The sequence below is a fragment of the Protopterus annectens genome, chromosome 3.part0 (genome assembly GCF_019279795.1).
Source record: "Protopterus annectens isolate FY-2018-M chromosome 3.part0, PAN1.0, whole genome shotgun sequence".
Lineage (NCBI taxonomy): Eukaryota > Metazoa > Chordata > Ceratodontiformes > Protopteridae > Protopterus > Protopterus annectens.
The window spans coordinates 1,651,165,909-1,651,191,597 of NC_056731.1; the positions used below are offsets into that span (position 1 = coordinate 1,651,165,909).

The window sequence follows — 25,689 nt, forward strand, 5'->3', positions numbered from 1 at the left end:
AAATCCATAGTGTTTATTTACTAAATGTATAAGTATTTGTTCAAGGTGAGAAATGACAAATGCATTTGTTATAGTTGGTATAGACTTGTGCAGTTTTCTTTTGCTCATCAAAAATTAATATTAGAAACATAGCTGTGATCTTAAAATATTTTTTTAAATATGAACAATAATTCTATATGCTCTTGCTGTACATCAGACATTGTGTGCAGTAAAGTTTGTCTCAAGTTTTGTTAGTAAATCAAGTTACAAGATTGCAATAGTTTGCTTAATTTCTGATTTCAGAGATGGCATATATTTACACGTATTTCGCAACAGTGCTCTCAAAATAAAATGCTCTGACACAATTGATATCAAGTGTGACTTATCATTTCAGAAGACATTTCTCTGAAAAACAATGAAGGGACCCTTTCTGTTTACTGTTAAAGGACACAATCTAAAAAAGCATGATTTATATGTGAAGAAAATTTGGTGGTAATAAGTAGGTCTACATGCCAAATGCATGCTGTGTTCCATTTATTTTATTTTATTTTTTATTTTAGATATGTTTACAGGGGTGGTAAAATCTGTGCTGATTTAAAAAAGTAAATGAAACTCCAAAGTCTGCTAACACAGCTTTTCTAGAGTTTATATTCTAAATGGTTATAGTCAAACATTAAAACTATATATTTGCAAGGTATTAATACACTGAGAGCTGTATGTTTACCTTAGTTATAAAACATTAAGCCATGGTGTAAAATATCTTTATCTACTTTTAGTAGATTTTTGAGCGTATTACTTTTAATTTACTTAAATGAAAAGTCTTCAAAGAATGACACTTCAGAATGAGTGGACCTATATCATACCTCTCAACCCCTTAGTGCAAGAAATCTGGACAAAGCCTGACAAAATGGGGGGCCAAAGGCCCAAAAAATAGGGACAAATTTTAAATATTGCTCTTATAAACTTAGAAAGTTGCTAGAGAAACAGGGTTTGTGTTAACACACATTTTATGAAGGATTTGAAGTCTGAAACCTCAAATGTATGTCATTATTTATTGACTTCAGTCCTCAGATCATCCCAGTGATTTGCCAGAAAACCACAAATGTTTTGAGGAATAGACCAAAAATATAAGGCAAAAAATCTGGACATTCCGGGAAAATCTGGACAGTTGAGAGGTATGATAATGCTTAGGTGATGTTGAAAAAGCATTTAGTATTTGCAGGCAACTGCACCCATACTGCTAAATGTGACTGTGTTTCAATGTAGCAAAGAGCTTTGTTTACTTTTTGCTGAATGAGAGAGCACAGAAAAATTAAGGTAGTAAAGGGAGACGTAGTAACGTAAATGTTCTGTTTTGCAAGGGAGGAAATGTCCTCTCCATTCATTTTCTTTTTCATTGTGAAGGTCACTGAAGTAGTTAGCCAAGTAGAGTCTTGGGTATGCCATGGAGTGCGCCTGGTTTATCTGCCACAGGAGAAGACCAAGGGCTTCGTAAGGTGCTCAGTCCACTTTAGCTGAGTCTTATAATGTGAAGGAGCAGTGGCTGCACTGTAAGATGCTTCTGGCTTGCTGAACATCCCATGCTGTCACAGAAGTTCAGCCCAACTACCTGTTTTTGTCTATGATCTCATTCTTTCAGTCAGTATCCAAAGTTCATATCGATAGTGAGGATGGGTGGGGGGGGGGGGCATACACTGATCAGTAATTAAAGAACTTTGCCCTGTGACTCAGTTCTCAGTTCACCACCACAGCACAATTGCTGCTGTAGCCGTCCACTGGACAGTCTCCTAATCCTCTCTATCCTCTTGCGTGAATAATACACCATGATATTTTAACTCCACCACCTGAGGTTTCTGTTCCCCCTCATCTCTAAACAGCAAGCTACTCTTTTTATGGAGGAAGAACTGTGACGTCTGATTTGGACGTGCTTTTACCTCAACTTTTCATACTCAGCATTGACTAGTTCCAGTGCATGTTATACATCACACATTCACCCAAGGCTAAGAGAACAATGTAATTTGCATACAACAGAGATGTAGCTCTGTCATCCCCAAACTGGAAGATCTCCACACCTTGGTTGTGTCTTGAAATCCAGTCCAAGTAAAGCACAATCAGGAAGGAAAGCTAGACAAAACCCTTGGTGGAGTCTTATACTCATTTTAAATGCATTTGACTTAATGCCAAGAGTATGGACTCAGCTCTCATTCCTGGAATACGGGGGATGTATGGCAAGTAGCAGCAGCCATGGTACCCAGAACTTTTCTAACACTTCCTGCAAGATATTTCAGGATACACAGTCATAGGCACGCATGGTTGCAACTTGGACAGGTTTTACTAGGGAAGGCCTTAATCTGAAAGATGTTTTTGAGAAGAGGTTACCCCCCCCCCCAATTTAATTGACAGCATTATGAAGGAGGTCAGTGAGAAAAGACAATGTGGGTATTATGCACCAATTTTGGGCACCCCATAACACCGACCATCCTAACTTGACTGTGTTGAAAAAAACTGAAATAGTCATGGACACTGTTGTGAATGACCAAACAATTGCCCACAATCAGGAAACACATAGAGAATATCATTCCTCTGGGTCTGAAGTAATTAATTACCACACAAGTTTTTCAACTGTTTTCTCAAATAACGCATTTACCATCAAAGATATTTTGTGCAATAATTGGAATTTGTTGAATAGTGACAGAAGATTTTAAAATCTTAGGAGAGAAACCTGTGTTTTTTTTTTCAAAAAGGGTCCTAACTTGAAGAATATTTTCAAACGTAATAATGGAATTTATAGGAAGGGTCAGATGATTAAATGTGGGGCGTGTACATTTTGCCCTTTTATTTTGGAAGTCAGTGTATGTGAAATCAATAGGACCAAAATAAAAATACTTGAGAGGTGTAGTTGCTTAACCAAAATAGTTTATTGTGCTGTATGTTCCTTTTGCCCATGTTTTTATGTGTGGAAAATGGAACGTAAGCTTAAAAATAGGATCAGCTAGCACCTTAGGAATATAAGGGATGCTAGTGAAGTGAATGCACTTGCTAGACACATTAGTGAGCACAATAACCATCAGTTTAAATTTGTAGTACTTGAAGTCCAAAAAAGACACCTGGCCATATTTACTCGAAAAAGCTGAGTTGCTATGGCAATTACGACTTGATGCCACCCATGCTTAAATTATAGCCTTTCGATTAGCAGTTTGCTTAAACTGAGGGCTCTTGACAGGTGAAACATTCCCGTTAGATATCGATTTGGTAAGCAATTGTTTTTCACAAATTGTTGTTCATACCTGTTGTATGTATATGAAATTCATTTTTTTGGATCTCAATGGATTTTTAACTGTATGGACAATTTTATATATTTATATATATATATATATATATATATATATATATATATATATAATATATATGGGAACACTACTATATCTCGAACTTTTGAAATCTCGAATTTCAAAAGTTCGAGACCATGTAGCCGAAACCGCACATTACCGAAAGACCAGAAGCGCGAAATTCAAAATCCCGATGGTAAGGGATTTTGAGTTAGCGCTTCTGGTGTTGCGGTTCAGGTAAGTATGTGTGTGTGTGTAAGTGTGTTTGTGAGGGGCTTTAGTGTATGTGTGTGTATGAGGGGCTATAATGTGTGGGTGTGAGTTTGCCTTGTGTGTACGTCTGTGCGATCTCGGAGTTGGAATATTAAAGTCGGGGGGGTGTGGGGGGCACAGCCCCCATAGAGGGTGCAGGCAAGCCCCTGTTATCTTTAGTGTAGGGTGGTTTGTTTGGTTATGGGGGGAGGCTGTGTATGTGTTTGTGTGTGTGCTGTATGTATGTAGTACTTTCGTGATTTTGAGTTTCGCGCTTTTATCATGTCGGTAATGTGGGGTTTAGGGATTCTGGTCTCGGTATTGGGGGCTTCAGGACTGTGTAGATTCGGTATTAAGTAGTGATTCCATATATATATATATATATATATATATATATATATATATATATATTTTTTTTTTTCCTAACATTTTATAAGTATTTATATATATATATATATATATATATATATATATATATATATATATGCATTTTTGTTCTTGTGTGTTGATTTTTGCACAATCCTTTACATATATATATATACATATATATATATATATATATATATATACATATATATATATATATATATGTATATATATATATATATATATGTATATATATATATATATTTACATCTTTGCATTTATACTGGTTTGTATTGACACATTTATGTGAAGTTTTTAAACTTGGTAGTGTGTTTCATTAATTCAGGAAGTGATGTCATGCAAGATTTCCTATTTATAATAGTTTACTTCCTTAATTTTGTTGTATCTGATGAAGTTCCTGTCTTAATTTTTGGAACAAAAGTGCTTATACCTACTTATTTGTTTGTCTGAATAAAGAATTCATCATTGTACTGAATTGGACATGTTGGCTTGATTTAAAGCACACACTGGATTATTTTAGGGCTCACTGGCTCTTATTGCCTGCATTCTGCTATTCTGCTTGTGCGATGATTTTCTTCACAGTCATAGTTAACAAAAGAGTTGGAGATGTTATTGACAAACTCCTGTGACTTCTGCCGTATATGTGTGCAAGAGTAAAAAGTTAATTCATTGTTTTCGGACCAGGATGGAATCTGCGTTCAGCCTCCTGAGTCAGAGGCTCAGCTACTGGATGAAATCTGTTTTCCAGTACCACTGACTTAGCTTTCCCAGGGGTGCTGTGGATTGTGACAGCTCCATAATTATAGCACACACCACTGCACTCATTTTTAAAATGGGGACAACTACTCCATTTTGTCAGTCCAGAGGTACTATTCCACATATTCAATGGCATGTTAACTATGACACCCCAAAAGTAACCAGCACATTCAGCATTTCTATCTAGATCTCATCCTTTTGCCGTTATGGAGTAAAAATGTTTAGTTCACTACAGTGATCTCATCTATTAAAATGAATCCTATTCCACTGTCTGCATCTGGCATTTCTTCCTTTGTGGAATTTCTGCTCACTGGAGTCACGAGTAGACTTTCTACCTCTCAGCAGTATCCACACTTGATATCAGTGTTTTCCCTCCCTCGATATGAACAACTTGGACAAATTTCTGCCACTTTATCTCTCCTAAGTTGCCAGATAGCTTGACAGAAACTATATGAGACCATCTGGCATTCCATCTCCATGGTATTGCCAGACTCCTCCTACACTCAATCCTTGCTTTGCTGACTGATGCAGCTGCTGTTTTCATGGTTTGTTGGTACCTATTATTCCAATTAGGATCTTTGTGAACTCACCATCCCCAAGGTAAAGATGTGGCTGAGGCACAGTGACAGTCAATTGTCAGGTAAAATTAGGATGGATTAAGATGGACTAGACTCTGGCAGTGAAAACTAGTTCTTCATACTTGGAATGTTACTTCAGTGCCAAAGAAGGAGGCAGAGCTTAGGCAAGAAATTGGAAAGTAACTGCTTGATTTAATTGGTCTTACTTCTAAATACAACACTGGTTCTGGAACCAGACCTCTTGATCAGCTGTGGTCTCTCTCCTTTTCTGGATTAAAGAAGATCCCTGGGCTTGTATGGGGTTACTCACAATTACTTGGCTGTGTGCTACTTAGAGTTTGTAATGGTAAGCAAGTGGGTTGCCTCTGGTTGCAGAAAGGAAAACATGTATATTCCCCAAACAGCTAGTCTGTAGTTCTGCCAGGAGAATTCAAAACCCATGTGGAAAATGAACTTGAAATGGGTGTGGTTAGAAAGTCTAGTTTGCCTGATGTCACCCATGTGCTGAATTGTTTTATCTTTGCTAGGCATGGATTACCCATAAAAACAGTGTTTGAATTCAAGGGTGTTCATAAATGCATTTGCTACCAGAACACTTTGGGGTAAAGATGAATGAGTTAAGTGTGTAATGACATCATCACCTGGGCACTCAGATCAAGGAATGTGCTGAGCTACCATCTGATCATCATTTGGTAATGCGTTGGGTTAGATAACTAGAATGATGGCTGAACAACCCTGTAAAACTCAGTCATGTAGTGAGGGTGTCCTGAAAGTGCTTTTCTGACTCTTCTGCTTACTTAACTCTCACCTCCAGAAGACATGAGGGCTTATAGTCTGAATGTACTTTGTTTAATGGCTCGTTATTTGAGGGAGTAGCAAAGAGCTGTTTCCCATGATGTTAACTCTAGAACCACTGGTGGATACAATAGGTAAGGGAAGCTGTCAGGTTAAGAGAGAGTTCTTCCATGTTGCGCAATGTCTACCCATGAGAAAGCAAAAATGTTAAGAATTAAATAGGATACTAGCAACAAATTATAGAGTAAAGAGCCAAACAAATTTAAAGAAGAAGTTTAAAGATTGTTTAAGACAATCTTGCTAGGACAGCAACACAGTAGAACAAAAAGGAGAAACGTTTGAAACACCAGGTCAAGGTTTTAGCAATATTACCTCTCAGGAGTACAAGGAGGAAAGGGAAGAGATAAGAGGACCAGTACAACAGATGAGTGACTGAGAGCTACTGGACAGATTTCCAGAGAAATTCAGAGAATCTTTTAGAGAGTATTTGGCAGTATACAGGAAGCAGTACTAAAAGGCATAGGCCTAAGCTGCTACCTTTATTGGACTGATGTCATTCTCTGGATAGAATACTGATATGCTAATCCTCACAGGTATCTGTGAAAGTTCAGAGGGGAAAAAGGAAAAGTGTACCTGCCTTGGATACATCTAGAAATAAGGAAGTTTTTTTTTTTGTCTTTTGTCTGAGACAAGATAATTCTTCTTCTCAGGATACTGATAAGGAGAACTTTTCCTGTCATTTCTTAGGGTATCCACCAGAAGACATTTTCTTTATGGTTATGAAATTATAAAGGTTATTTTCAGCAAGCCTGTAGGGAGGGCCTCTTCACCTGTGGAGAGATGCAGAGAGAAGAGGGCACTGCCTGATGCAAAGTGGGCAGTGCTTCTACATCATTACACAGGATATTGTAACTTGGTCTTGTCTCATGATGCATAGTTTGCTGCCACCAGGAAAGCTTACTACAACACCTTTACATAGACAGTATTTATAGAATAAATACAACCTGATATGACTTTATTTACATTTTTCAGGGTGAAAATGGTGTTTACACACACAGCACCTTAGCTGTTAGGGCAGTTATTCAGCTATATAGAACCATATAATATGGGGATGTTCTGGAAGAGTTGATGTTTGCAAACCGCATAAATTTGTGAAAAGTAAAGCAAGATCTTTGTACTCAAATCTTAAAGCTCCAAAACTCTCAACGTGGGGGACAGAATGTTGAATATTCATTATTTGACTCAGTGTCACTTAAAAGGTTAATTGAGTAAGATGCAGAAGATGGCAGAAGATCTTGACCTGGTAAGGTGTAAGAAAGCTGGCTGAAATATAAAAAAGGTGATGAAATTTTGTTGGGCACTGTACAATCTATAAGTCAGGTTACAAGTTAAATGACTTTGTATGGGATATTATCTAATGAAAATTATATATTTGTGAAATAGAATGAACCTTTTTGCAGATGACATTGGAGTTGCAATGGTAATGAGGGAAAGATGGTTTGCTGGAGACCTGGTTAGGTTGGTAGTGGGATCTCTGAAAAGTATATTGGGGAGGGCTGCTGTTGTGCAAAAGTACTATACAAGACAGGCTTCGTGCTGTGAACTTCATACATGAGAAGCGTGCACATCCGGGAATTATACATACTTTTCTGCATTTTTATTTATTTCAGAAGTCTTTTATTTGTGAGACTTACCCTCTTCCTGCAAGTAACTTTATACAGCCACATTAACTGCACTCTGGTGTTCATAGATTATATCCTTCCCCAAACCAGTAACCATCACTACTTTCCCAAGAGTTTCAGAGTTTTAGTGATATCATAATTTTACTGTTGCTTCAACAATGTCTTTTTTGCCTCCTGTATTAGTTACCTCTTGCTCATCAGATAGTCACAGTAGACGTAGATCACTGCTGTGCTCCAGCCAAACCTTTTTTTTTTTTTTTTTTTTTAAACTTTTATGCTCACATACTTGCTTAATTATATTTTCTCACTTTTTGTATGTCATTATCTTTCTGGAAGAGTTTAATTGCTATTTCTCCTTTCTTAGTAACATTGTCTTTCACAGTTCTGGTTGTTCCTGTAGATCAGCCTTAATGATGTTTTACAGTAGTGGAAGCAGTGCAGAGCACCAGTCATATACTACTTTTAGAAGCTGTCATCTTCACATTCATTCTTAATACTTCTTCCTTTTCCTTTGCAAATTGCCTGCTGGCAGGTTTCTGATTGCTGTCTTGCTCACTAGGCTTATGAATTTGTCCTCATTTACTTCGCTTGAAGTGTATTCTCTCTCTTTTTTCCCCTATGTTCCAGGTATTAGATCTGCCAGACACCTAGGTGTCATATTTAGGCTAGGCTGTAATGTAGATTCCTGAACCTGCTGCCTGCTGCTTGCAGAATTTCACATTAAAAAACAAATCCTTGCTGTTTCCTCAATATTTCATATTCTAGTTTTCCTTTATGTGCCTTAGTGTGTCATAAAAGAGAGGCTGTTGCAGGCAGACAGTTTTTCATGAAAACCCTCCACCATGGTAAATGAATTAGTATGCAGACAACTTTCAGCTTGAATATTTCTTCTTAGCATTGCTGAATTTTGCAGGCTACCTAAAGCAACTTTGTAGCATGCATTTGGAACTTTTTTTTTGCAAGTATGAGAGCATGGTATCCATTCATTACCCATAAACATGTAAGTCATACATGCATTGATATGTTTTTTTTTTTTTAATTATAACCGTGCATAAATCACTGGACAAAGTTAATATGCCATTACTGTAGTTTCCACCTTAAATTAAGGTGCTGTAGTTTTCCACATTAAATTAAGGCGTTGCAAAAATTGCATCTGCTATCTCTCATTGGTTATTATGGTGGCAGCACATATTTGGAGAGAGTTCACCAAAGTAGAATGTATGCACATAATTACATAGTTTCCTATAAGTCACTGCTGAGTTTACAGTGCTTGGGTCACCATGTATTGAGCTCTGCTTTTAGCAGTTTAAGTTACTGTTGGCAGATTAACGCTGTCTTGTCACATTTGTGTCTGGCCTGCATAGCCTTTAATTCTGATATACTGGTATGTTACCCTGGTGTCTTATATTGTTACGCATTGCTGTTCGTGTATAGTCAGTAAAACCGTTGTTGAATAATTCAAAGGTTTTCATTACTAAAATGCACAATCTTAATTTGCTTTACTGAGCACTTAATGTATTATGTATTTTGTTAAGTTATCCATGAAGTGCTTGGACAATTTTTTAGAGACTGTTCAAACCGATGTACTTTACTATATTCTATACTGAATCTGAATTTATGGATAGTCTGGATAATGGTCATTATCCTCCTTTTTTCATCTTAGTCGAAACTGAACTGTGGCAATATTTTGATATTCAGGATGATGTTCACAACAGAATGGTTAACTAACCACTTATGTGGTGTGCTGTTTGTAGTAAATTAGCTGAAAGTAAGAACAAATGATGTAGTATTCCAAATACATAATCTTGAATATCTACCTTTTTTAATATCGTGAAGGGAATAGACTCTATTCCTAAGGTAGGACATACTTAAAACATAAGAAATCAGTATTTTTTTCAATTATTAATGTTTGTTAAGAATTCTCTTCTCAGCACCTGCAACGTACAATTGTGTGGTAGTAGAATTAATAATCTTTGTAGAAATGTCTGCTGTGTATTTCTGTATTGAGTTGACCCAAATTTCCATTCATATAGTACTTTATAAACCAGAAGATGTTTTCAAATATATTATTTAGTGTCTTGCCCGCCTGTAATCAAGTGTAAACTGCATGAGATTGCAAGTCTTTAGAGTACAGTTCCTCAAGCTGTAATTTATCAATGTTTTTGACTGAGAATCACTAGTAGCATGGTTCATGTTAGTGTGCTAGCAGTGATTCCAGAGTTTGTAAATATATGTATTTGTCAAATGCTTACTAGTTGACTGACAGCAGTGTGATGGCTTTATCTCTGAAAGCCACTTTCAGCACTCATGTGACTTTGCACTTTTTCCACTGTTGTGTGACTGTGGAGTTGATATGCATAACTTAGGTGATGTCCTTCCTTATCACTGTTGCAATATTCTTTACTCTTGGGATATCCTGCTGAGGATAGCCTAACATTTTGCCAGTATAGGAATGCCTTTACACTTTCCAAGCATTGTATGTTAGATGTGTATCCTACATGCTAGGTAAGGTACATATGTGACATACAAATGTCTAATCCTCAGAACTTCTTTCAGTTCGAACACTACATCTGAATTTGGTCTGTATCTATTTGAAGCTGGTTCTTCTGTCATGCCTTCAAAAGATAAGTGCCCTGTTTTGGTTCCTTACTTTCTTTTTCCTCCTTGTAGTTTGTTTCCTTGTTATCCAGGAAGGGAAAATACCAGTGCTGGAAGCAGATTCCCCATAAAGATAGACACAAGAAGTGCCTTTTTTGTTTGGGTGCTACACACTACCATACTCAGTGTGATATCTGCCATGTGTTTGTCCCTTAAACATTCTGCATCTGTTTGTTATCCCTTCCAATTTATTTGGAAAATCAACATCTAAAGTTATTGACTCAGGGTCCCGTCTGCTGTCCCAAAGTTCAGCTACCACTTTAGAAAAAAGCTTCAACTGTCCAGCTTCCACTGGATGTCTCATTTGGATTGGATGAAGAATCTGAAGACTGGCCAGTGTTGATGTCAGTTCCTTCTCCTGTGACCCAGTTAGAGGCCGACACAAAGCTGCCCACTCATACATCTGATGAGGCTGTGCATACATCTGTTGCAGATGTAGGGAGGAACCTTGGCTGATTATATCTTAAGTGCCGAGGGGGATTCCCCAAATTTTAGTCAGGAAAGAGGTGCCTGGTACCCTCATTGAATCTAGACAGGGACCTGAACCTCCTGGATTTATCAAGGCTGAATGTTCCTTTAAAAAAGAAATAGAAAACCAGCCCTGTGGAAACTGTAACAAAGAATATGCACAAAGAGTGGCAGGACTTTACTCCACACCTGTTTAATGCCCTGATGCCTCTGGAACCCCAACAGGGATTGTCTGTCCCTGCTGCTGCACCCTAGTCTTCCACCCCATCTAAGAGATCTGGAGATTCTTATTCTTCAGATGAGAAATTAGACTGTGGTGAAGAATTCTTAGCATATTCCTCACAAATGCACTCTTCTTTGTTTCCGGGGTCTGATGAAGAAGATTCTTTGTCCTGTCATTCTGCTTTTGAAGTATTAACATTAAGGGTTTTTTATGATGGCACACTTTAACTGGGATTGTTCTTAATCTCAGAGATTCAAAAGAGATGCTTTGAACTCCTACAACTGGATTCACTCAGACCTTCTGCAGTCCCTCCTGTCTTAGCTGCCTCTTGATACATTTGCAACAGCCTCTCAGGCTCCTGACTCACAACCTCCAGCCTCTAAGAAGACAGAGAGATTTTATAAAGTGCCTGAGAATCACAAATACTTGTGTAAAAGTCATTCACCAGATCTTATACTAGTTTCCATATGCACAGATAAGCCATTCAGACTGCTTTCCTTATCCAAGCTTTTACCTTCTGACAAAGACTGCCATGCTTTGGAGAGGTACTAGGGGGAAAAAGTGTATACTTCTGCTAATTTGGCCTTTAGGTCCATTAATTATCAGACTCACATGACTAGATATGTCCTGCATCGGGAGGGGTGTTGACTGACATGCCTGATTTGGACTGTAAGACTTCTGTTCTTTCTCCTCTGAGTTCCGCCTCTCAGGTATCTCACTATTCCATTAAATGCAGGTTGGATGGGTTCCTGTTCCATTAGATCTCTCAGGACCTAAGGAAAATGAGAAAGCTGGCAAGGAGGAGACTGAAGAAGGCCAAATAATGGAGGAAGGGACTTCCAAGCCATGAAATAACCATGTTGGATGATATAGAGAACCCACACATCTGTGGTTATCTGTTACCAAACAGGGAAGGGAAGTAAAGGGTTAGCTTAAGGGACAGGATGGATCTTCTCACCAAATTATGGCTCCTCTAAGGCAGCTGAGTATGGCTCTGTCATGATGACATTAAGGCCAAACCTTTAGATTCGTCCTTAGGCAAACAGAATCATTTTGGCACTGTGCTTCATAATTTTTAAAACTTTGCAGGATAAGGAAAGATTATGCAGGACTTTAAACAAATACTTGTTTCTCCTTTACCCAAGTTCTAGAAGATCTATCCGTTGGAATCTCCAGTTACTTGTAGGCAGCCAATAAATCCGGGTTCCTGTTACGTTATCGAAAGATAACGTAATCGAATGCTCAGAACATTGAAACAGCCGCATTTCGAAGATTGCATTGTGGGATCACAGTACAGTGAAGATTGGGATATTTGCCCTTTCCTCACTGTAGTGCGATCTCGGAGTTGGGATATATATTTAGCGGGGGGTGTAAAAGTTTTGATATGTGGCCTTTTCGAAGTTCTGAGCATTCAATTACATTATCTTTCGATAACGTAATATGAACCCAAGACAGCCTACCAGGACTAAGAGGTTTTCTAAGCAGATTTCCCAGGAAAACCCACTCAGAGTTCCAGAGGCCAAAAACATTCTTTGCTGGATAAATCTGCCACTGTCTCACCTCCAGCCTCCCGTCTTCCTTGGCCAGGTTCCTCTGTCCCTCAGGCTAACCCTTTCGCTCCCTGTTTGGCAACAAATAACCACAGATGTATGGCTTTTCTCCATCATCCAGCATGGTTATCTCATGGCTTGAAAGTCCTTTCCTCCATTTTTTGGCCCTTTTCAGTCTCCTCCTAGTCAGCTTCTTCGTTTTCCTTCCATACTTTACAATAGCTTTTGTTCTCTCTTAAGAGTAAAGAATACTGCAGCAGTGATAAGGAAGGACATAGTAGAGTTGTGTGTGATCGAACCATAACAATAGATGTCCTACTTCTCACTGTTGCAGTATTCAGTCCCTCCCTCCCTCCTGCCCCCTATTACTTTCTGTTGCGTACTGCTGCCCAAGGGGTTTCTTGTTTCATCCTTCTTTCCTTCTGATTCCCTTCCTGGATGGGCATGTTATTCTTTTCTCTGCAGTTGCTCTGGTTCTGCTGGGCACTTCATTTCTGAGGATTATGCATCCATACATATATGTGTCTTACACCTTACATGTAGGACATACTTCTGATGTATGATGCCTGGAAGGTGTAAAGGTTTTGGTATATTGGACAGACGTGAGGCTATCCTTGGCAGGATATTTCAAAAGTAAAGAATACTGCAACAGTGAGAAATAGGGCATCTACTGTTATGGTAGGATCTTACACAACTGTACTATATGGATGTCTTCCCCAAACATGGGGGATACAGGGGATGGGGGGCTTGCCCCTCTGCAAAAAAGCTTTAAAAACATGTTTGTTGAAAGTGGCTTTCAGCAGTTTATTTTTGTTGATCGGTCCATTGAAGAATAATCCTTCAAAGAATAATCATGATTCCCAGAGTTTTTGGCCTTTTCAGTTTTCTCCATGTTTGTGTGATAATAGAATTAGTGTATTTAAGTAAGGGAGTGTGAGGAGTGCAAGGTGACTTTTTCTTGAAAATATGCTTTGCTTTTTTTTAATATCTGGTTGAAGATTTTACCACTTTGTTTAATCCAACTGAAGTACTGACCAGATGCAACTCAATGAGAATTGATAGTAATGGAGCTTTATTCACCTGTAGACTTGACTAAGAACAAGTTGCTAGTTAACAAGATGGAGTACAGCAGAGATGCGAGGAGATAGCTGTCCCCAGCTTGAAGACAACAGATTGCCTTCATTTCTTTGTTATTTGAGAAAAAAATGTAAACTAAAACATCTTAAACTTAGTAGTATAAGCAACCGTAATAAACAGCACAAAACTTTGGTACTTTTATAGAAGTGGAATTAACACCTGAAGAAATAAACTTGAGCAGACTTGGTCACTGGAATAACTTCACTTTTATTTATGAGGAGAGGTTTCATTCACCAACTTGACTTCATCAGATCAACTTTTCATTAACAGCTTTACCCTTAGAAAACAAAATTTGTACTTATTGAAAACAAAGGATCATAAATCAAAATTGACAAACTCATGCATAGTAATGTGCCAAAAACCGAAAGTAACTCATGATGAGCTCACCTACCAGTATAAGCAAACCTGATTTAAACAAACAAAAAAAAAAACACCTTACAGCCCCACAGGAATAGATCACAACAAAAGGGCCAAAACACCAAGGACAGTCCTGAACCTCAGACCCACAGTAATTCATTCTGTGTGTCAGTGATACAGAAAGTCCACATGCCTATATTAACAAAATGACCTAACAACAGGGAACACAGTACAAGTCAAGTAAACTTAAGTGGCAAAGAATGAATATAACCAATCCTAACTGAGAAGCATACTAAAAGTAAAATAGAAAAATAATGTGTACAAGAAAATAACTAAATTGTAAATGTGTGGCTCGGGTCCAGAATCCACACCCAACCAGGAGAATAGATAATGACCAGTCCTTTACAACAAACCCTTCAACAGTAAGAGCAAAATAGCCAGTGACTGCTACTTCAGTAGTAGCATTTTTATTATTTTATTTTTTTAGACGGGTTGTTCCCAGTCTCCTCTTTATTTCCCATCACACCTCCAGCACTTTCCATCTGCCGGAGGAAAGTTTCTCTGCAGTCTTTTGTGGGTGTAAAAATATCTATGCAAACACTTCCAAGCAAAAGTCCTAAACCTTCTGGACTTTGTTGCATATTTGGGGAACCATATATATGTCCTTCCATTGTTCCTTTGTAAATTGCTTTTCCAATCTGTCTTCACAGTCTTTTCTAAAATCCTCTATTTGATTGAAACAGTTTCCTCTTGTCTTCATTATTTGTTGCATCTGTTTATTTATTATTTGTTAAAGAGGTAAGCAGGCTGATCCGTGGACCCTTTTCAACCATGACCATGTTTTAGGGAGGTGCACGGAAATTGGAATACTTGTTGAAAAGCCACACAGACATAAAAACTGCTTAATGATGATCATTCATCAGTCACTTTCCTAATTAGATAGTTCACCACCAGCATACCTCTCAACCTTTTACCGCAAGAAATCTGGACAAAGCCATAAATAAAAGTGGGATAAAGGTCCAGAAATAGGGACAATTTTTAAATATTGCTCTTACAAACTTAGTTGATAGAAAAACAGGTTTTGCATTAGCATTAATTTTCTGAAGAGTAAGTCTGAAAATCAAATGTCTGTCATTATTTTCTAACTTCATTCTTTAATGATTTGCCACTATTTTGCCAGAAAAACACAATTTTATGAAAATGGACCAAAAATATGAGGCCAAAATCAAGACATACTGCTAAAATCTGTACAGTATAGAGGCATTACCCACCAGCTGCTACTATGACAACATCCCAAAAATATCCTGTAGCTGAAATACCCCCAGTTTCTACTTTAAAGAAATATCTACAAAGGAAGTAGAAGATCTCTTGAAAAAGTTGAACAAAAAATCAGGGGCAAAATTTAGTAGGCTCCATTGTGCTTTTTTTAACAAAGGATGGTTATGTAGCTGGCAAGACATTAATACATATCTTTTCTAAACATCTTTATATTTATTAAATCAAACTTTAAGCAATGGCATAAGTACATGTACATTAACAGAAAAGAAAACAAACAATTGTAACATTTTTTCTTTATTTTATGCAGTATTACATATGTTTCCTTTTTAATAGTTATCATCTACTCCAGTTTTACATTATTAACTCCTGTTTTTCCTTAAACCTCACTCCTCCTGAGCATTATTCTGCATCTGTTGTTCTGACAAATTCCATTTTTTATGAAATTTGCTTCTTCTCTTTTCTAAAGATCCCACTTGTAGTTCTTTTATATTTTTTACCATATTCAGTACTTCAGTTAGATTCACTTGGTTTAGATACTGATTTCCGTTTTCTAATAATTGCTTTTTGGTGGTCTGTAGCATTAAACTTAGTAAGGCCATATTATGTCTAGGCAATTCAAATTCTGTGTCCCAGCTCAAAAGAATCATTTCCTTAGTTATGGTTTGCTTCCCCAACATTTTTGGCTAAGTAGGCACTCTGGTGGCACATAGGGATAAAGCCCTAACTACAGGCCAGCTGACCCTGGGTTTGATTTGCAGTTCTTGTGACTGATGAAGCAGCAGGAGAGGAATTGACATTATCATACCAAGGAAAGGCAGTACGCCCATTCACGCATGTCTTTTGGAATGCCAGTCGACCCTGTGGGTCGAGTGGCTTTCCGAAAGACATGCGTGAATGGGCGTGCCTTCGTTGAAGGTTGGGCGTCGAGCTGGCAACTCGGCACCGTGAAAATCTGTTGCCAATCATTAGCGGACCGGAGTTCCGCTGTGGCGACCCCTAACCGGGAAAAGCTGAAAGACAACAACATACCAAGGAAAGGCAGTCTTGAGGGTGTCCCCATATGATCCCTGATAGAGACTGGTGATGTGTGAAGAAGGTCCAAACAGGAATTAGTTTGGGAAATTGAGCTGTCAGTGAGGCAAGGTGATGTATTAGCACTTCTCCATTGCTCAGCCACCCTTCAGACAAAACTAAGACACTGCAGGGAAGGGAAGTGGTGAGTAGAGCATAATGGAAATCCCCCAGTAGAATGTTGGCAGCCAAGACCCCTAGAACATCCTTAGGTTCCTTGACCAGACCTAGCAGAATTACAGAAAGTCCAGGGGAATGAGAGTAGGTGGCAGACCCAGTGAGGACATGGGGCATTGGGTAGCAAGGCCGTAGGATGTAGTAGTGGACGCAGAAAAAGCATTTCTGACAAAGTACACTGTAGGGAATTTTTTTTAAACTTTGCAAACTCATTACATTCCAAAAAGACATGTTCTCAATTATCCCTGTCTTTCCCAACAAACCTCCATCATTTGCTGTCTACCTGAGAAAAAAGATTTCTGTGAAGTTTGTTTGGAGTATAAAAAAACGTATGGAAACGCTTTCAAGCAAAAATCCTAAACCTTTTGGACTTTGTTGCATACTTAGAAACCATGTGAACAAACTCCCATTGTTCCATTATAAAGTGCCTTTCCAGTCTGTCTTCCCAATCCTTTATATCCTCCTCTGATTGATTCTTATAATTATTATGCAGTATTTTGCATACCCTAGTAATTATCCCCTTTTAACATCAGCTTCTGATGTATACTCAACTAAAAACTCTACCAGAGCTGATCTTTGACTTTGCACTTCTCTATCCCTTTCTCTTTGCTTATACTCTGTCAATCCCTGGTAGTGAAGTCCGTCTCTAACCTGCAGTCCAAACTTTTCTTGGTTTTATGCCATTCTTTTATGTTTCCCTTTTAGTTATTTTCATCAAATGTTTTGGCTGCTTTGCTAATTTTCCCCCAGTAAATTCCAGCCCCCTCTTGCCTATTTTCAAGACCACAACTTACAGACATTCCTTTTGGTAAAAATCTCCTTTCTCCATTCTGCGTTGGCTTACTTCTTAGAATACTTTCTGCTACTTTATGAACATAATATTCTGTATGTTGGTTTGATTGTTATTCTGCTCAAAGACCTACATCCAAAGTCCTACTCTGTCCTTATTTCTTAAACTCTGCCTGTTCCATCATCATCCATTTCCACTTTCATTTCTAACCTTCTGTTTGTGTCATCTGTATGAGCCTTATCTGCATAGCCTTAAAGTATCCCTTCAAATTAGGCAGTCATAACCTACCTTGTTGTACGGGGTGAATCGATTTATCCAATTTAAGTCCCACTGTCTTCCCATCCCAAATACATTCCTTCAATCCCTTATTAATTATTATCAACAACTTCTCTTGTTGATAAAAAAAATGCCTGACCTGTATGTAAAACTAATTGGATTAGAAACATTTTTGTTGCTTTTATCTTATTTTCTATATCATTGTGAGGGTTAGTTTTGATCCTGACTGTCTTACCAGCAAGAAATACAGAACGTTCAATGAGACCAATGTTTGTTTATCTCTTGACACACATGAACAGACACACATGCACACTGTCACATTCACTTTTATCAGCTGTGAGGATAGGAGGGTCTCCATATTCTGTTAGGGGTACCTTTGCACTGACCTGCCTTCTAGAGAGACAGCTTGAGAGAAGACCACCCAGAAATGTTCGATCTGATATTGTCAGCTTTCATTCTATCCTCAACTAATGGGTTTGGATCCAATCCCTAGGATCCGACTTGACCATTGCTAAAGCTTGTGGCAACCACAAACTCTTGAGCTTCTTCCTTACCCACAATGCACCAAACCCAATTACCCCAGATCTTGTTTGCCACTTTCACTGTGAGATATGGTTGCCAATACTTTTGAGCTCTTGTCAGAGAAGTTTTTTATAAAACTTACTTGTTGATCCCTTTTTCTAGTTTTAAAAATTGCTTAAAAGTTCCCTTACCTATTGTTAACCTTTTCTGGTACTCTCTTTCTACATTTTTTGAATTTTTCCCCTTTTTTCTGTACTGTGTGTACCTCTGATACTGTTGTTAGTATCATTTACTTGTACCTAGCTTAGTTTTAAAATACCATGATTGGTAGTCTTTTTTTTCCTGTCTTCCATTTTTAGATATATGTGTTTGTGTGTGTAGTATATTGGTTGTTTAGAACTTTCCTTTGTTATAGAGCTGTATTTCTGTCTTCGTTTGGGGTTTTGGCTGTGCTTTTAAAATGGTGGATTAAGTGCCACCAGGTTTCAAAAAATGTACAAAGTGTGGGCATACGTTGTCTTTGTCAGACACCCACACTTTATGTGTTTATTGATTGGGACCACTCCACCTACAAGAAGACTGCTTCATATGCCATGTGTTTAATCCCAGAGCTGTAGTAGAGCACAAAAATAAACTTATTCTTAAAGGCATGTTATCTACTTCTTTTGGAGAGACTATATCAGTGGAAAAAATGTCCAAAAAGTAAGACGGAGGTGAAATCTTTGTCTCCAAAGCCATCATCATCTTCATTGGCATCTGAATCTTCAAAAAAATTACCTTCTAAGGATCGAGTCTCAACCTCGGATCAGAAGAAATGAAAAATGTCTGATCCAAAGTCTTCGGATCCAACAAAGTCAAAATTATCTGACTCTTCTTTACCAGAGCTGACAGTTTCTAAATCGGATTCTAATGCTGCTGAACAGTCAGATATTGTTATATGACCAGGAACTCTGTACTCTCCTTCAGTGGACCCAGTGACCACAAGGGTACCCTCAATTTTTTTGGAAAGACCCAGATCCCCATCAGTTTTGTCCACTTGTTCTTCTAGGAGTCTTACAGAAGAAGATATGGAGAGAGTGGTGAGGAAGATTCTCTTGGCTCAGGGGCAGATAGGTATTCCTTCGGCTCCTACCCCTCTTGGTCACGAGATCCACTTATCTATAACATCTCCAATCCAAGTTCCTCCTCTGACTCCAGTTACTGTTTCAAAGTCCCTGGATCCTAGATGTCTGGATCTGTCTGGTTCGGATCCGAAGTTAGATCTGGAGAACTCTCTGAGCTGAAACCTCTCTGTCAGATCCAAGGTATTGCAGTTGACTCTGAAGGTTTTGGTGCCATCTCTGCACCTCAGAACCTGACTCAGCATTGGACAACTTGGTTCCACCTTCCACCTCGGGATTTTGCCCTTGGAGCAGGGGAGGACCGTGATCCAAAAGCTCACCTTTTCAGATTCGGGATCATCTCGTTCTCTCCAGGACAATCTGCCTTTGAAGTTGCAAAGAATGTTTTTGCTACCTTGGTGGAAGAGACGGGTCCATCCTCCTCGGATTCCAAATCTGTAACATTGATGTCCCAGCACTCAGAGCCTCACCAAGTCTTTCCTCAGAGACAGCCAGTACCCAGACCCCAGGATTCCACTCAATGCATCTTGATTTCTTATTCTGATACCTCCCCAGACCACCCCACTGATGAGGTCCCTAAGAAGAGGAAGATGTGTGCTAGGAATCACATAGAGTCACCTCAGGAGCCCATCACAGAAAATACAGATTTTGATGAGGGTGAAGGGTCCCCATGGTCACCTCCTGAAAATGTTTCATTCAGAAACATCCTTGAAATCCTTATGCAGAGAGGTGACTGGATGCCCAGCAACCCTTCATCTGAGGAGTCTGTATTCCTGAAGGCGTTTGGTACTGGGCAGTCTACCTCCTGAGAGACCCCGCCTACTGACGAGCTCATTGAGTTGCTTTCTCGGTGAGCATGGAAGGAACCTGACACCACTGAGCCCATACCTCAGAGACCAGATAAAATTATGGCACCACCCACAGTTAACCAGTTTTGGGGGAAAGGGGTGCCCGTTGATGCCATGGTCATAGCGGCAGCACCAAAAAGGAACTTGCCAAGGAAAGTTCCACTGTCCATTCCCCCCAACAGGGAATCTCAGGTGATAGACAGATTTGGGAAGTATGTCTATACTTCAGCGACCTTTGCCTTAAGGCCCCTGAACTATTTGGCACACTTTACTAGACTTCAGAGGAACTTGACTGATGAGTTGACAAATACCCCTCTCAGGAGCTGTTTCTTTAAAAGTTCAGGCATCTGTGACTTCCCAGATAGCTACCCTACAACCCATATCCAGTTCCTCCATGAGGCTGATTTCACATGTAGCAGAAGGATCCTCAAGGGCAGCAGGTTCAGACATTTCCATTAGGAGGCATGCCTGGATGTGCTTGTGTGACTTTGCAGAGCCCTTCAAGTCCTCGTTCATCAGTGCCCCCTTTGAAAGCACTTCTTTGTTTGGCCCCTATGTGAAGGACACACTGCCCAGGTGTGAAAATGATGAGAAGACCTTGTCTGCCATGGGCATGCTTTTTTTGACCCCTCAGAGATCCTTTTCAAGTAATCAGCAAGGTGGATAAAAAATGTGGTTCAAGAAGTCTAAAGGTCCATTTCAAGACACACATGGAGGAATTTCCCCCAGAGGCAGAGGAGGGAACTCATAGTGGTTGATGCCACCCCCCGCAGCAGAGATGCTCTGCAAAACTAGCGTTCCAGGGAATCTTTTTTTGATGAACCCTACCAGCGCTCATGAAAGGAGGCCCAGTTGCCCACCTGTGGAGGCAGTCAGGGGTCACTTATACCTGCATCAGAGAGCCTGGCTAGAAATAACAAACAATACTTGGATGCAGAGGATTATTTCCAGAGGTTATATAATTCCCTTTTCCCTTCCTCCTCCAAAATCAGGGAAATTCCCCAATGGTCCAACCAGTCAGAGAGAAGAAACAACTATCCAAATACAAAAGCTGCTAGAAAAACGAGTCTTAAAACGAGGTCCCGCCAGACCAGTTAGAATCTGGAACTTACACAAGATTCTTTTTAGTACAAATGAAACCGGGACTGGAGACCGATTTTGGATCTCAGCAATCTGAACAAATCCATTCAACAAACCAAGTTCTGTATGGTCACAGTTCAGTTTATGACCCCTTTTCTGGGCAAGGATGACTGAATGTGCTCAACAGACCTTCAGGATGTGTACTGTCACATAAAAATGATTGTTACCATTATAAACTGCTTGCACTGCAAGTTTTGATAGGTTTATAGGTGTATGCAGCAGAAAGGAACTTTCTCTGTCTGTTGCTTATTTTTTACTCATCTTCAAAGAAACTGCAAATTTTATTTAAATTAATTCAGCAGCTTAATATGCATTTAGAGAACTTTACTTGCTGGAGGGGCAACATCCCACCTGCACATCCTTCATTTAAGGGCTGTGCTAACTGAACTCTTGTTACTGCTTTAATTAATTCTTAGGCCACTGCATAGGTTCATAGGTTCATAGGTTCATACTAGGCTATCTGCCCTGGGGCAATTATAAGCCTAGCCTGATTCTGTATGGCTTACACAACCCCTTGATTTGAGTATACTGTGCCCTTTTTAAGGTTTAGTTTACTGTGCCTCTGTCTAATAGTGACACGGGAGTAATCCCTGGGACAAACCTACGATCCCCCATCCACCTATCGAGATTCTTCTTGAAGAGATTCAGTGAGGTGCTCTGCCTCACATGAACTGGAATTCTATTCCAGAGCGAAGGAAGCCTCTGGGTTATGAACCTGTCCCTCCAGCAAGTTCTATTTATTTCTGTGCTGAGGTTCAAGTCCCTCGAGCGTGTGGCTCTAAGGGATTTAGATTTACTGAGGTGGAGCATGTCCATTAATTCTGGATTTGACATAGCTTTGTATGTCAGGCATAGATCGCCTCGAAGTATGCGGTATGCAACTGAGTAGAGCTGGAGTTTTTTTAACCGACCTTCATAGTACATAGATAAGGAGAAATCCTCCTTGCAATGATACAGTTAGAGGAATCAACATTCATGATGAACTAGGTAAAAAAGCCAGTTCGCAAAGCTATAGAAGAATTAACCAGCTACTATTTACAAAATGATATGTCAGGCTGTTGTCTACAGAATTTGTATTTATTTATTAATGTGTTTCATTAAGCGGGCAGGTCAACTGATCAAATGAAATACACACATCAGTAAGGGCCTTTACCATTTTGACTATTCTTTCTCTGGTGGGATTTTCATTTATTAAAGCATTATTTCTGCTAACAGCATCTCCATTTCCCTTTTACCCTCCACAGCAGAATCAGATGTAGCAATAGGTGACTAAGGCAGTTGCCTAGGGTCCACTGGCTGGGAGGGGACCCTGCTGGCTTGGGGAGGGTGCTGCTGGTTGGGGGATTGTCATATTTACTTTTATCATGAAAAAAGAAACTGCCTATTTTTTAAGGGAGTTCTTTTTTATGAATGCCCTTTGCTTGCAATCGCAGTGTACACCATCGTCTCACAGACCTGTTTCTTTCCACATACACAAAATTTAAATAAAGAAAAGAAGTACCTCCAGCTTCATGGACAGACAAATAAGGGATGTTCCTCAAGCTGTACTGCAGACAACACAGGTAGACAAGTAAGGTGTGTGTGTGTGTGTGTGTGTGTGTGTGTGTGTTTGTGTCTGTGTGTCTGTGTGTGTGTGTGTGTGTGTGTGTGTGTGTGTGGCCTTAGATAGGGATAGCAGGTGGTTAATTTGCTCAGGCTGAAACCCTGTACCTTAATTGCAGGAAACAAGAGCCTGAAACCCCAACCACCAACTTGCCAGAAAATTGAGTTTCAGGTGCATTTCTGAAGAAACTGAGTTCCAGGTGCATTTCTCAAGGAATTGTGAGCTTCAAAGGAAAAGAAGTTTACTGATGCATATGCCAAGTCTGTTTACAATATGCAACTGTTTTGTTTAGTAAATGATATCACTATTGTGCTATAGAATTGAAAATTAGGTTTACCTTCATTTATGTGAAGTGCAAATCTGCAACGGCAGATGTCCGAAAGGACGATTTCAAAAGTCCGTAACCACGTATTGCCAAAATCACAACTGAGTGAATGAGTGAATGCCAGTGTGTGCATTCACTCATGTGACTTCGGATTTCCGAGTACAGATTGCACTACAGTGGGAGTCAGAACATGTACCCCTTCTCTCACTGTAGTGTGATCTCGGAGTTAGTATATTAAATTAGCAGGGGTTGTGGGGGCGCAGCCCCCCCACATGGGGATAACAAGTGTTGGGTGTTTCAAACATATTCAATATTTCTAGATTGTGGTATTCGTTGTGTGCACTTTTGTTGTTTTCAGCAGTCGAAAATGCAGTTTCCGACATTTTGAGTCAGATCCGGACACATCTTTTATTTGCAACCTAATGGAGGTAAACTGAAAATTATTGTCAGCAGCACAGCTAGTAGCGTATATGATTTTAATGCAGAAGGCTACGGGTTCTACTCCCACAGCACGTAGATGGATTTCTGATACTGTTTTGTACTTTAAGGGGGGTGGAGTGCTGCAGTCCTGAGTATGTCCTCCTTTCGTTGAGATGCCTACTAACTATGAACCTGTTATCAGTTTGCCATCTATTCCTATTGCAATATTGCCAGCTTATCATTTTTTTTAGTGTAACATAGACAGTTTATTCTTCAAGAGTAGCAGGTACTGAATTTGTTGATGAAACACTGAAGTATGAAGTTGATTGCTAGCAGCAACTTCTTCATTAATTACAGAATAGTTTTAATATGAAATTGTTCAGATGACTTTTACTTCTGCAGAGATTGTGTATATTGACTGATATTGGTGGATTGTAATGACCTAAGTTTGAGTGGCCTTTTATAGTTGAGATGTTCTGAACTGGGCAGTTTTGTCATTGTTTTATTTCATTGCTTACTGGAAAAATGTTCAAAACTACAAGCTCTAACAAGTGATGCCATATTATACAAGGAATATAATGCAATATAATCAGGAGGGTGAATAAAAGAACACATGCATGTTGGGATGGTCCTACAAATGTATGCAAGGGGCCAATGATTTGAAAATGTCCCAAAGGTAAACTTTACCCGTCGCTGGCCAGATGCATTTTCTTTGAATGTGGGTTTCAATGTCATTTCAATGAATGTGAGTTCCAAGGGCAGAGAATTTTTAATGCTAAGTCTGTTTTCAATGTGAGACGACTGTATTGCTTTGTTAAGCAAATGTCCATTTGTGTTTGTGTTACACATTTTGAAATAAAAGTTTAAATTTAACTCAAATATCTGTAAGCATTGTAGAATTAAAACAGAAAACAGTATGCACATTGAGAGTGCTTATGGTAACTGAGGAGAAATATCCAAGTAATGGGACACAGGAATGATTGTAGGGGGTTTGTTATGGAAGTGCTGGGGTAGCTGTATGTAGGGGGACCCCAATCAGTTACCTGTCCAGAGCCCCATTTGACTGTGATCTAGCTCTGCCCAGCTGATTTTAAAAGATAACATTAGACCTGTATACCTTCTTGAAAAGTGTGAGTGCACACTGAAGGTTTGAGGATAGTAATTGCAGTTTTCAAAACATTTAAATGTTAAGTGTAAAGAGGGAGGTATTTACTAATTCTGAGATTGTGGTATCTTGGAGTACTGTCTCTACTCTGAGGAACAGTAATCTTGGACAGGGCCAGCCTTAAGGATAAGCAAACTTTGCAAATGTCTAGGGTGGCAGTGTTGTATAGTGTGCCTTTCTAGATTTTATTTTACTTATTCAGCTTGTTTATTTGCATTTTATGTATTTATACTGTTTTGGGCATTTTACTTATAATAATATTTGTTTTAAATTAATGAGAGATGCCCACACTCTATTATTTCTTGTGCTGTTTTTTACAGCAAAACAAACTGTTTTGGAAGTTGAAATTACAATGTTTTTCAAGTGTGAAACAGCATTGCTAAGCAACAATAAATCACATTTTTTTGGCTTTGTGGCTTTCCATAACATCAGAAACAGCATACCCAGTGTTTCCAAAAACTCATGGCAGCAAGTTGAAATAAATTACTGTGGCCATTGTGTCAACCATATTTTTTACAGTAAAAAGTCAGTGGTGGTATACGGCTATATTAAGAAGTTAAGAATGCAGTCTTTGAAAGCAGAGGACAGACGGGTGCTTAACTAGAACATGGTTACTGATATGGCTTGTTTTACAGACTTTTTATGGCTGAGAACAATAAGGTGAAGTGCTTTTCTCTGGCCATATTTTCTTTAATATTTCTATATAATCCAGTATCAAAGATGTACACAGAAGTGAGCTGTATTTCTTACGTGGTGCTCTTCAACTGAAAGCAGTGTTAATGAGGCCATAGTTTTTTTTTCA

General features: G+C 39.0%; 1 protein-coding gene across 4 annotated transcripts in view; it reads left to right on the forward strand.

Moving 5' to 3' along the window:
* RIMS2 (regulating synaptic membrane exocytosis 2) overlaps nt 1-25,689 on the forward strand; it is a 6,281,053-nt gene that overhangs the window by 5,595,831 nt on the left and 659,533 nt on the right. The window lies entirely within an intron of this gene.